The sequence below is a fragment of the Trichosurus vulpecula genome, chromosome 8 (assembly GCF_011100635.1).
Source record: "Trichosurus vulpecula isolate mTriVul1 chromosome 8, mTriVul1.pri, whole genome shotgun sequence".
NCBI classification, from domain to species: Eukaryota; Metazoa; Chordata; class Mammalia; order Diprotodontia; family Phalangeridae; genus Trichosurus; species Trichosurus vulpecula.
In genome coordinates, this window is record NC_050580.1 from 94931600 (window position 1) to 94945549 (window position 13950).

Below are 13950 nucleotides of genomic sequence, written 5' to 3' on the forward strand. Positions count from 1 at the left end.
GAAATCATAAGGGACTTACTAAAGTTGAACTGTTTTGCTTACATTCCCACATGGAAAGATGATGTGTGTAATTCATGAGACCTCAGTATTAGGGTAGCTGAAGGGAATATACCTATACATATATATATATATATATATATATATATATATATATATATATATACAGAGGGCACAGAGTGAGTTGAATATGAAGGGATGATATCTATAAAATCAAATTAAGGGATGAGAGAGGAATATACTGAGAGAGGGAGAAAGGGAGAGATAGAATAGGGTAAATTATCTCACATAAAAGTGGCAAGAAAAAGCAGTTCTGTGGGAAGGGAAGCAGGGGAGGTGAAGGGGAATAAGTGAATCTTGCTCTCACTGGATTCAACTTGAGGAGGGAATAACATACACACTCAATTGGGTATCTTACCCCACAGGAAAGAAGGAGGATGGGGATAAAAAAGGGGGGGATGATAGAAGGGAGGGCAGATAGGGGAAGGAGGTAATCAAAGGCAAGCACTTTCAAAAAGGGATGAGGTCAGGGGAGAAAACTGAATAAATGTGGACAGGATAGGAGGGAGCAAAATATACTTAGTCTTTCACAACATGAGTATTGTGGAAGGGTTTTACATAATGATACCTGTGTGTCCTATGTTGAATTGCTTGCCTTCTTAGGGAGGGTGGATGGGGAGGGAAGAGGGGAGAGAATTTGGAACTCAAAGTTTTAAAAGCAGATGTTCAAAAAAAAAGTTGTTTTTGCATGCAACTGGGAAATAAGATATGCTGGTAATAGGGCACAGAAATCTATCTTGCCCTCCAAGAAAGTAAGGGAAAAGGGGATGGGAGGGGAGTGGGGTGACAGAAGGGAGGGCTGACTGGGGAACGGGGCAATCAGAATATATGCCATCGTGGAGTGGGGCGGGGAGGGAAGAAATGGGGAGAAAATTTATAATTTAAAATCTTACGGAAATCAATGCTGAAAACTAAAAATACTAAATAAATAAAAATTTTTTCAAAAAAAAATCTCATCTTTGAGTCCTTAATACACTATTGTTTGGTATAGTAGATAATAAGTAAAAGTTTTTCAAAATGCTTTCTTAATTTTCCCCTAAATATTTAAAACCTAAACTAGCTATAAACTTAACTAAACTAGCTATAAACTTAACAGCCTTTTGGCATAGTAGACACTTGGAGAAGTGACTCTTGGAAATAACATAGTGAACCATGGAGTCCAGAAGATCTGGGTCCAAATCCTGCCTCTGACATTTAGTTTCCATTTAAAGAGCTTTAAAGGAAAAACTGAGTGCCAACTCCATGCCTCTGAACTATGAATCTTTATACTGATAGGCAGCTAAGTGGCCCAGTGGATAGAACACTGGCTGCAGAGTCAGGGAGATCGGAGTTTAAATCCAGCCGCAGATGCTTACTATCCGTGAGACCCGGGCAAGTCACTTAACCTCTGTTTGCCTTGGTCTCTTGATCTGCAAGATGGAGATAATACTAGCCCTACCTGCCAGGATTGCTGTGATAATTGAATGAGCATATTTGTGAGCATAGTTCCTGGCACATAGTAAGTGCTATGTCAGCTATTATTATGTTCATTTTACAGATGAGCAGTCTGAGGCTCAAAAAGATTGATTTATTCATGGTTACATAGCTACAAAGTGGTAGAGTCAGGCTCCAAACCCAGCTCTTCTGATTACAAAGCTTTCTGAGCATCAGTTTTGACATCTGCAAAATGTGAGTAATAATTCCTATAAAACCCAACCCCCCAGGGTTGTTGGGAGGTCCCAATGAGTTATATAAAGGCTTTGTAAACCTTAAAGTGTTTCATGAATGTTAATTACTATTATTTCACGAAATGAGGACTTTGGTACAGTTCTGCATTGTTCAGTCATGATACTCAACACAGAATATGATTGCTCAGTGATTCACAATTTTTAAGAAGCACAATTTGGATAGTGTGAGACCATACAGCAGATTTAAGGTCTCAGAGCCTGCTAATAATGGTACCAAGTTAATCTGTGGAAATATAGTTTCTTTTGATGTGATTCCGCTGAGTCAATGATCTCCATCCAAGTGACCTTGAAATTACTTTATATTAATTTGTATCTACTTTAAAAATATTTTATTATTTCATTAAATATTTCCCAGTTACATGCAAAAAATTTTTAACATTATTTTTTAAAATTTTGAGTTCCAAATTCTTTACCTCCTTCCTGTCCCTCCCCATTCCTTGAGAAGGCAAGTAATAAATAGGATATTGATTATATATGTGAAGTCATGCAAACTATATTTCCATACTAGCCATTTGTAAAAGAAAATATACACACACAAAAACCCCCCAAAAATAAAGTAAAAAAAGTATGATTTGTACTCAGAGTTCATCAGTTTTCTTTCTGGAGGTGGATAGCATTTTTCATCATGGGTTCTTTGGAACTGTCATGGATCACTGCCTTGATCAGGATAGCTAAGTCTTTCACAGTTGATCATAATTATAATTTTGCTTTTACTGTGTACAATGTTCTCCTGGTTCTGCTCACTTCACTTTGTTATCAATTCATGTAAGTCTTCCCAGGCTTTTCTGAAACCACCCCCTTCATCATTTCTTACAGCACAATAATATTCCATTACAATCATATACCACAACTTGTTCAGCCATTTCCCATTTGATAGGCACTCTCTCAGTTTCTAATTCTTTGCCACCACAAAAAGAGCTGTTTTAAATTTTTTGTATGTATGGGTCCTTTTCCCTTTGTTTAATTTACGTCTTTGGGGTACAGAACTACTAGCAGTATTGGTGGGTCACAGGGTATACACAATTTTATAGCCCTTTAGGCATAGCTCCAAGTTGTTCTCCAGAATGGTTGAACCAGTACAAAGCTCCATCAAAAGTACATTAGTGTCCCTATTTTTCACATCCCTTCAGCATTTGTCATTTTCTTTTTCTGTCACATTAGCCAATCTGATGTGGATGAGGTGATACCTTAGAGTTGTCTTAATTTAGCATTTCTTTAATCAATAGCGACAGAAAATTTTTTCATGTGACTATTGATAGTTTTGATTTCTTCTTCTGAAAGCTGTCTGTTCATATCATTTGACCATTTACAATTGAGCAATGGCTTGTACTTTTATAAAGTTGACTCAGGTCCCTATATATCTGGGAAATGAGGCCTTTATCAGAAATTTGCTGCAAAATTTCCCCCCAGTTTTGTTTTCCTTCTAATTTTAGCTGTATTAGTTTTGTTTGTGTGAAAACTGTATCTGCTTTTAAATTCACTTATCAGTGTACTATATCTCTTAGGATAACATAAACTCCTTGAAGGAAAATACTTTTATTTTTGGTTTTTGTATCTTCAGCACTCAGTATAATTTCTTACATATAATAAGTTCTTAATAAATGTTTGAATTGAATTGAGACTACTTTGTTCAGAGCAGATACTGTTGCAGGGTTGATTCCCTCCAGTTTTTAGCTTGTCTGAAAGGTATCTATTATTCTACTTGGAGGCTACATCCAGACACTTACTGGGTCTGATGCCCGGGTTCTTTACTTCAGCCTTATAAAAATCAGGGGCACCATATTATTCACACCAAATAGAAAAGATGTTTCTGACATGAATCTTTGAAAAATTTAGTCAAGATTGGTAGAGAATTATTTAAAATGTCTTAAAGCAACACAGCCTCTCCTGAGGAGAGATCCTAAGACTTGTGAGGAAAGTGTTTTGTAAAATGCTATAGAAAAGAGCTACTAATTTTTTAAAGGTACTCACTTCGGCAGCATATATACTAAAATTAGAACAATACAGAGAAGATTAGCATGGCCCCTGCGCAAGGATGATGTGCAAATTCGTGAAGCATTCCATACTTTTTTGACTACCATGTAAATAAGTTTAATTCGAAATTATATGTAGAAGATACATCGGATTCCATGCCGTTTTGGGGAGGGGTGGGAGAGGGGGAAAGCAAATCTGGAACTCAAAATGATGTGGAACTGAGTGTTGTAAACAAAAAAATAAAAAGTCTTAATTTAATTAAAAAAAGAATGATAAAATTGAAAAAAAAAATTTTTAAGCCTTTCATCTTGTCAATAATATCTGGTGACCATTTATATATTCCCTTAGAAAATTTGACCTATACTTTAGTATCTCTCCCCCCAACCTCAAGTGGTTTATTGCTAGTCTGAGGCCTATCTCTATGTAGATGAGCAGCGATTTGGACTTAGAAGTATGGTTCATTTCTTTCCAATACAGTTGGTTCTAATTCTTGCCCTTGCTACTCGGCAAACTCTTTTGCAGTTCAAAAAGATCATATAAGATGAGCACAAGGATGATATATATGCAATATTGCTTTTACTGTGTACAATGTTCTCCTGGTTCTGCTCACTTCACTTTGTTATCAATTCATGACTGAACAATGAAGAACTGTACCAAAGCCCTCATTTCATGAAATAATAGTAACAACAGTAAATTAACATTTATGAAACACTTTAAGGTTCACAAAGCCTTTATATAACTCATTGGGACCTCCCAGCAACCCTGGGGGGTTGGGTTTTATAGGAATTATTACTCACATTTTGCAGATGACAAAACTGATGCTCAGAAAGCTTTGGAATCAGAAAAGCTGGGTTTGGAGCCTGACTCTACAATTTGTAGCTATGTAACCACGAACAAATCAATCTTTTTGAGCCTCCGACTGCTCATCTGTAAAAAGAACATAATAATAGCTCACATTTCTATAGTACTTACTATGTGCCAGGCACTACGCTAAGCACTTTTACAAGTATTATTCTCATTCAACTGTCACAGGAATCCTGGCAGGTAGGGCTATTATTTTCTCTATTTTGCAGATGAAGAAACCAAGGCAAATAGAGGTTAAGTGATTTGCCCAGGGTCTCACAGCTAGTAATACTGTCTTGACTTTTTACACATTATAACATATTTATATTCTCTATCAAGTTATCATAGGATTGAGTGCTGGGAGGTACTTTCCTGGTCATGTAGCCTAACTCTTTCATTTTATAGATGAAGAAACAGAACATAAGAGAAGTAAATTGACTCGACTAAAGTAATACAGGTCATAAATGGCAGAGCTGAAACATGAAATGAGGTCTTCTGGGTACCTATTCCCTTAGGTAACAACCTATGGTTAAATATGGTTGCGTAGAGTAGATTAACAGTAGAGTTAGCTGCTGGCTAATACTTGTGAAGTTTTTAAGATTTTATGCCAGTGGTCGAAACTTCTTGATGATGTAAATTGTAAATACTCCTATGTCAAGCTTGGTCAATGGAGCAATGGAGTTGAGTGGTCTACTGCATTCTTCTTTCTTAAAGTTGGGCCCCATCCAACAAATCCTATTTGGAAGAAAGGTTTCCAAGGATGGAGCTAGGCATGCTCTGTTTTTATTTTTAGTGGTGTAATTTTTTTTTAAAGAGTTACATGTAGAAAAGGTTAAATTTACCTCATGGAGCAGCATGGTAAAGGGGAAAGAACATTCTCTTTGGAATCGGAGGACTTGGATTCAAATCTGTCCTCTGGCACTTACTGGGTATGACCTTGGGCAAATAACTTAACCTCCCTGAGACTCATTTTCCTTACCCACAAAATAACAGAGTTGTACAATTCTAAATTGATGATTGTATTTTAAATTAAGGACAGGAAATGGAGAATTTCATTCAATAAAGAACAACGTTTTTCAAATGAGGTCATTTCCAGTGCTTATTTTGAGTTGAATTGTGTTTTAGGAATGGGAATATGGAAAATATAGAAAGGTAAAGGGCAAAAAAGGTTGGTGGCAGAGACTAAAGGAGAGAAAGAGACCTGTTTAGAGTGAAGGAGAGAAACATGGAAATATCATAGAGAGGGAGAAGTGACGACAGGTCATGAAACGTTAGTCACCTACTTTTGATTTTTTCATAATTAATACTTACTTATACTGAAGGCTTTTGAATACAAGTCAGTGTCTTTAGCAATGTGAAAAAAAAAAACTAAAACAAAAACACTAGTTAAGGATTGATCACAGCTTTGAGTTCTTTTTCCTTAAAAAAAATACATATACATACATATATATGTATATGTGTGTGTGTGTGTGTGTGTGTGTGTGTGTGTATGATGAAGTTAGGAAACCATATGTTTTTAGTGGTCCTCGAGACCCCAATACCAACACACTGGGTCCTGCTTAAATGAATTCAACTCAAGCCTTCTCACTGCCAAAGAAAGACAAAGTTTATTAAAGGTTTGCCATATTAGGTTGAGTCTTAAGAAATCTTACCATTTGTGACACTTCTGCCCAAAACCAATTTGAGGTAGATTGAATCTAAGCACCTTCATGGAGGCAAGATGAGATTTATATACAGAAAGACTGTGGGAGGGACCCCAGGGGTCCTGGGGTAATGGGAGGAGGGGTTTAGGGAGGGTCTTGAGGAGGAGTCTGAGGAGGAGCTTGGTGGGACTCCAAGAACTAAGAGAATGGGATTAAGGGTGGGAAGTAGCTGGACCATGGAGGGCTGGGATAGGTGAAGAGTAACCTAGAAATTTGGGCCTAGTGATAATGAAAGGCTTATGGCCTCAGGTAAAACACCTCATCTAGTGGAAAGATTCAAGGAGACTTCTGGGTGCTCCCAGATCCTGTACCCCATCATATATGTGTGTGTGTGTGTGTGTGTGTGTGTGTGTGTGTGTGTGTGTGTGAGAAACTGCTCTGAAAAGAATAACCATGTCACTCCACCAAAGAGTAGATTAATTCTCAAAATGGCAGGATAGTGATAGAATCTGCATTGCCCTCAGGGGTGAAAGTTCCATACACAACTGTTTTATCCAAGAGTTTTGAAGGCAATCTCTGGTTTCTAGTTGTAGAGATTTCTCTGATTTTGTGTTACTCAAGACAGGTCATTTGAGATTCAAATTTCTAAATGTGTAATATGAAGAACATAGTAGTTGGGCTACATTTCAGAGGATGACTGATCGCTGAACTAAGTTACTGAACTCATTATTGAGAGCACTCTCATTGAATCCTCATCCCCTTCTTAATTCCCTTGAACCTATTTATGATTTTATAGACGTATAAAATAGTACGGTTAGGATAACAGCTTGTAAGTACATAGCACTTTACAAACATTATTTATTCCTAACAAGAACTCTATGAGGCAGGTGCTATTATTGCTCCCAATTTTTGGCTAGGGAATTGAGGGAGGCTGAGGGTAATTTTGACTTGCCCAAGGTCACACAGACAGTGTTTGAGTGAAGATCTGAACCTGACTCAGTTCAATGCTCGATCCTGTTATGCTACTCCTTTCACAGGTGAGAGAGTCCACTGTCCTTAGATAGCTCTGCCAGCAGCAGAAGGACAGAACCAGACTGAGAAACTCATCTAGTGCCTCAGGGAAGTTTGTGGAAGAGGGAGGAGACTGTCTACAATGAATAATTCCTACAGTGTGCAGGGTAGCCTACTGCTACTCCATTTTCCTGGACAAGCACTTAAAAGGAGTAGTGATGATATTTAAGTAGGTATTTTTAGCATCATCTTTGCTGAAACCTTAATTGGCAGTTCTCTCAGTCTTTAAAGAACTGTTAAGCATTTTATACTTTTTGACACTAGAAAGGTCTTAGGGTCTCTAGTAGGAAATACTAAGCTGGATAAACTATTGCCTCCTGGAGGCTTGGTTAGGCTGAACTCCTCTGAAAGCAAGAAAAGTCATCTTCTCTGCATCTACTGCGGGTCAATGGAGTCACTGAGCAGAGGACTAGTTACTAGATTCTGGTCTGAAGGTTTAGTGCTAATGTAGAGGTAACTTATTTTGGAAACTGGCTAGTGCCTTCTTATTTGCAAATATAAGCTTTGAAAGTGTTTCCTTTTTTTCTTTTCTATCACCTTGAACTTCTAGTCTGAACTTTTACTCATGCTGTTGTGTCATTTTTGTGTTTTGTGTTTGTCTTAGGAACCAGTGTTTTCTCTTGTTAGTCAATGAAGTGCTTACTATGTGCCAGGGATCATGCTTAATGCTGGGGATACAAAAAAGAAAAAATATAAATGGCCTTCGCCTTCAAGGAGCTTACGATCTAATGGGGCAAGATAACACACCAAAGGCTAGGGGAGGATGAAAAATGAGGTGGGAAAGAAGGGGGTAGGGGTATCTTTATATGGACAACAACAACGCAAAGTCAGTGAAGTACCAAAGCAGAGCAACCAGGTGAAAAATAAGATGTTCTGATCTGAATCCTCCTTAAATGAAGATTATAAACTCCTGGTAGGTTGTACCTTGTTTATATAGATGTAGAGTGCATGTGGATGTCATCAGCCAGCTTATCATGACTGTAGCTATGTAGGTAGAATATTGGCCCTAGCGTCAGAGGGCTCAAAATCCTGCCTCTGGGGCTTATAATTTTGTAACCTTGGGCAAGTCATTTAACCTTGAGACCTCAGGATTGGAATGGAGGGTGGAGCCTGAATTAATTATGCACTTAAGATATCTGGTGCTAAGTGCTATGGATACAAATAGAAAATGCTCTAGGAGTTCACATTCTTTTTGGAAGGAGATAACATTTCTGTACAACTGAGATGTCAAACTAGACAACCATTTGAGGTCCCTTCCAAACCTTAAGAAGCTTTAATGAGCTAGTTGCTTCTGTATATTTTCTATATAAGGAAGGCAGCATAGTTTAGTGGAAAGACTATGAGATTTGGAGGGCAAGGGGTTATGTTTGAATCCTATCTCTGCTACTTATTATTTGCATGACCATGTGCATTTAACCTTTAGGAGACTCAGTTTACTCTACAGAATGAGGGATTTGCATTGGATGATCTCCAAAGCCTTGTCTAGCTCTAAATACTATGAGGGCTTTTCTCAAATTATTTCTTTATGATGCTACAAATGGCCAAAACATCAATTTAGTGGGGAAAAAAAAATATCAGTACTACTGTATTGGCAGTACATAAGCAAAGCCATAGCTTTATGGTATTACCTTGTGACAGTCTTGATTTCTTCATTCCTCTGAACAGTCACCTAGAGAATGGCAATTTCCATTATGTAGGAGACTTGAAATCCCTGAATCAGTAGATTATTTGCAAGGTACAGTAATACATCAGTTTATTTCCAACAGGAAAACAGTAATATGTGGTATAAATTCTCTTGGGAACTTTCGTAGTGAAAAGTATGATATTGAGTAAATATCAAGAAATGTGATTGTAGTTCTGGAATACCTATGATGTTTCTAAAATTTTCCTTTGTGAAACTCTTTTGATAGCTAATTTATTAGTTATTTTTATTTCTGGTTTAATCATTCATATTCATTTCAGCAGGGATCTTATACTACTGAGTTGAGGATTAATTTTTTTTTTTTTACCATAAAAGTGTCAAGCTCTCATCTTTGGAATGGTCTCAAACATTCCAGGACATATTGCTAGTCACAAGAAAATAATGTTACCCTCTTCTATTCTGGCATCTTGTTAGACATTTCATTCTTCTTTCTTTCTTAAAATATAATTTCCTATATATCTGAAATCAACAATCAGTGTTTAAAACAATTGGAAATTCAAAAGAATTTTGACAAAGCCTCTTTACAAAGTTAAAGCATACATGTGACCTGACACCAGAGCAGATATTTTGGCTGCCCTTCAAGAGTAGTCTTTTAACCCTAGGAAGTTCAGTATAGTAAGCTAGTTCCAAGGCCCACCCTGCTCCTGCCTATCCAAGGAAACTTCAGGAATTTGTGGCTATGCTGAACACATTAAACACCCAGTTCTCACAGCCCCTTTTCAAGTGAGCCACTAAAACAATTCAAAGGTTAAGTGAAACAGCTCTCCTGTTCAAGGATGGACACCCACTTTTGAATCAAACAATTACATAGAAACCACTTCCCCTCTCCTTTGGGAACATATAACTGGTCATTTTGTGTTTATCCAACAGGCCCTTTTCAAGTGAGCCACTAAAACAATTCAAAGGTTAAGTGAAACAGCTCTCCTGTTCAAGGATGGACACCCACCTTTGAATCAAACAATTACATAGAAACCACTTCCCCTCTCCTTTGGGAACATATAACTGGTCATTTTGTGTTTATCCAACATTCATCAGGTTAATTATTCCCAGTAGCATTTCTTCCAAATAAAGCATTGTTTCACAGTACAGTCTTTCTTGTGTCATTAGGTCAACCTCTTATATATCAGTTATCCCAAGTCCCTTCTGTTCACTTGAGTACAGCCTTTGGGGAGAATCTCTTCATAATTGTGGTTGTTATCAGTTTATTGCTTTAATCACCTCATCAGCTTTACTCCAGTGTATCATTTCATTTGTCATGCTTCCACCTATAGCAACTATAGCTCACTTAGCAAGTCATTTTGGGATTGAAATATCCAAGTTCCACTCAGTTTCCCAAAATGATCTGTGAGACACTACTTGGCATCTGAAAAATATTTTGTAAAGACATAATGTGAAGTTCTACGTGCCATATCCAATCACTTGATGGTTCCTACCACCTGGCCTTCGAGCGTACCCAATCTGCATGATCCAGAAATTTATCAGTAGACAACGGGTACCCCACTCCTCCTCAACCATCCCTAAATATAGGATGGTTTAGGATTTCCAATCCATCTCCTCAATAAACTACATTTAACTCTGGACATGTATCCAAATTATAATATGTAGACTATCTTGCACCATGCCTGTGTTCTCCAACTTGGTTTTCCATCTCGATATAGCTACTCAAAATACAATGAGGAAAAAAAAGCCTGCCAAATTCGGTGGTTCTTGGTCAAGGATAGGACTATACCTAGCAACAAACAATAAAAATATATTGCCTAGAGTTGTGAATATGATCCGGAAAGCTATAAATTTAAAATGGAAGGGGAAGCAGAAAACACTTCACATATATCTGCCAAACCAAATACCTAAAACAGTATCAGTTATGTTATAACTGGAAGAAGAATTGCAGGAGTGGACTAGCAAAATTCACAGGAGATGAACTAACAGTAAAACTCATGGCCTCACATATCCATATACAAATGCCAAAAGTATGAGTAATAAAGGGGGTGAAATGGAGATTCTATCTCAAGGAGACAAATTTGATCTCACAAAATAAAGACTTAGGGGATGGGATTCATGGTTGGAATACGTTTCTGGAAAGGCATATCTTATTCAAAAAGGAATACAATAGATAAACTGGGTGGTAGAGTAACATTATATAATATGAAGATATGCTTACGTAAGAAAAAACCAGGACTGTGATGGGGAAACAAAGTGAAAAAGCATTTTGGTGAAGATCAACAGTGGGAGAAAAGAATTAACATTATTAAAGGAGTATATGACAGACCACCTAAAAACAAGAAGGAATTAGATCAAGAGTTGTACCAATTTTCAAATAAAGCAAGAAAAAGTCTGTAAAGCATAATCTTCGAAATTGGCTTTTACACCTGGCAAAGTCATAGAATGTACTATTTAAAGGGATGGTGTGTAAGTATTTAAAAAAGGAAGTAGTAATCACTAAGAGACAGTGTGATATCACTATGAACAGGTCATATCTGATGAAATTTATTTTCCTTTTTGACAAGGTAATTATGTTGATAGATTAAAAGTATCTCTGTATTTAGTAAAAAAAAATTTAGGAATTAGTCTTCCATATTATCCTTGACAAGATAAATATTAGCTAGATATTAGTATAGTCAGGTAGTATGAATGACTAGTCTCAAAAAATAGTTATCAATGAGCTCGCATGGCTTCAGAGGGAGATATCTTGGAGTATGCTCGAAGGGTCTTTCCTTGGTTCTATTCTGATCAACATTTTGAACACAAATCAATGACACAGAATGGTTTTCATGTATCCTAGAGCATGGAAGAATAACTAACATAATGAATTGCCGAGTCAGGAAACCTAGCCCAAATTCTGCCTCAGGCATCTACTAGCCATGTGATAATGGTTATTTAACTTCTCAGAATCTTTTTCTTCCTCAGTAAAATGAGAATAAGATATGCATCACCTATCCCCATCCAGCAACACATCTTACCTTCAGTTATGAGAACCATCAGAAAGGGGCTTTATGCAAATACAATATGCAAATACTAAGTATTCAATATAGCTGGGGATGAATTTTAGCCTTTGCAGTAATGTCTCTATCCTTCTTCCCCTTATTAAACAGGGCTCAATGTAACTCGATGGCAAGATACTTCTCTTATTTTTAGACAGAAAGACCCTGGCAATTTTCTGAACCTAGCATCTACTCTTTATCCAATTTCTTTGAAGGGGCCAAAGTCTTAAGGTAAAGACTAAGATTGCAGTTTTCTCAAGCAGTCCTTCTTGGGCCTAAACCAGATTTGCCCTATACTTGGGTACTAATGCCAGTCTTTGCTACAGGAAGAGTTTTTTCCATACTCTTCATTCCAGTCATACTGGATTTTCCTCTGTTCCCCCCCTCTATATTTATTCCCTCTGTATTGTTCCCTGTTTGGGAGATACTTTCCCCTATCTCAGTCTGCCAATGTCCTAACTATTCTTCAAGGCAGAAGCTTACATACTACCACCTTCATGAAGCTCTTTCCTGAACCTTCCATCAAGAAGTGATTCCTTCCTCATCTAACTTTCATAGCCAAGGAAAGGTACCCATCAAAGGCCATTAAAAGTTGTCTTGACTTCTGTCTTGCCATTGGATTTTGATAACTCTGGAGGAGAGAGCAAGGCTCATGACTTTATGCAACTCTGCCTCACTTACATTTAATTCACAACCAAGTCAAGACACTACCTTTCTGATGTCATTTGGCCTCTTCCAGAATGAAAGATGAACCACAACTTTCCTAGCACTTTGTATTCTTCTTTTGTAGTTAATTGTAACATACGTATCTGTACGTGTCCAATTAGCTTTATTGGAGTGCAAGCTCCTTGAGACCAACAATCATAAAGTCTTGTCTCGTGTATCTCATTTAGCATTTAGCACATTTTATGACCCAGCAGGTGTTTAATAAATGCTGTTGATTAGCCTGCAGGGTCTAGAGTTAGGGTCTCAATTTGCCGAAATAACTATTTCAAGTAGCTTTTCTTCTGGTCAGCACTTGAGAAGCCTTAAAGGAAATTTTGGTGATATGGGAAAAGGGCTCAGAAATTCACTCAAAAGTCTGCTCTCTTGCCTTTTTAATCATCATAGAATTGTGTTGAGTATGTTATGACATTACTGTGGACTATTCAGCAGCTTCCAACTTAGACTCTAGATATGAGTATACATTATTTCAAGTATAGGTGAAGTAATATTTGTAAACATCTTTACAATCATTTTATAAAGTTTATCTAGCAGTTTGTGTTTCAGAAACACATTTGATGTAACTAATTGTTCTTTACTGATGCATTATTACAACAAAAAACACTTAACAGTCAGCTGAAGGATAACCTTTTATGAATGTAATTTATGTATATTCAATTTTCACTAAAATAAAACTTCACAAGATGTTTTCAGATTTTAGCTATCAAACTGGTTTGTTTTTTTTTTAAACAAATTCTACCATTGCACTGGTCTTTTTTAAAAATTTCTAGGAATCAGCTTCTTTATAGCTGACAATTGCCCACTCTAGGACACAGATAACAGATTTGTGCTTATAATTCACATCATTGATCTTTGTATCGATTTGACTTTCCATGCACAGCCCCCAAGTCCCATCTTTGAAACAACAATATCACGCTCTCTTACTTGAGTGTATTATATTCTCCCTCCTTTTTTAATTCATGAAGGTAAAATCTTTGGGATGACTTAAAATGCAATTCTCTTGTTCTGAGTTATCTTTCAGTCTAGGATTATGTTGTGGGTCTCTGGTGTTTGATAGCCTCATCAAACTGATTTGACATCTAGTCTTTAATGAGACATAGTTCCCACTACGTGTAGAGTACCATGAAAAGTACTGTGTGTAAGCGGTGCTAAAGAAATAGTAGATATGCCCTATACCTTCAAGGGAAATCTGTCCTCAAAGTTCTTCAACTCCCAAGAGCCTTGAAAGA

The 13950-nt window shown here is 37.1% G+C and overlaps 1 non-coding gene across 1 annotated transcript; it reads left to right on the top strand.

Moving 5' to 3' along the window:
- Window positions 1-3747: 3747 nt before the first annotated feature.
- Window positions 3748-3854, top strand: LOC118830431. The gene has a single exon (XR_005009066.1). It is a non-coding gene; the product is annotated as a U6 spliceosomal RNA (small nuclear RNA).
- Window positions 3855-13950: the final 10096 nt, after the last annotated feature.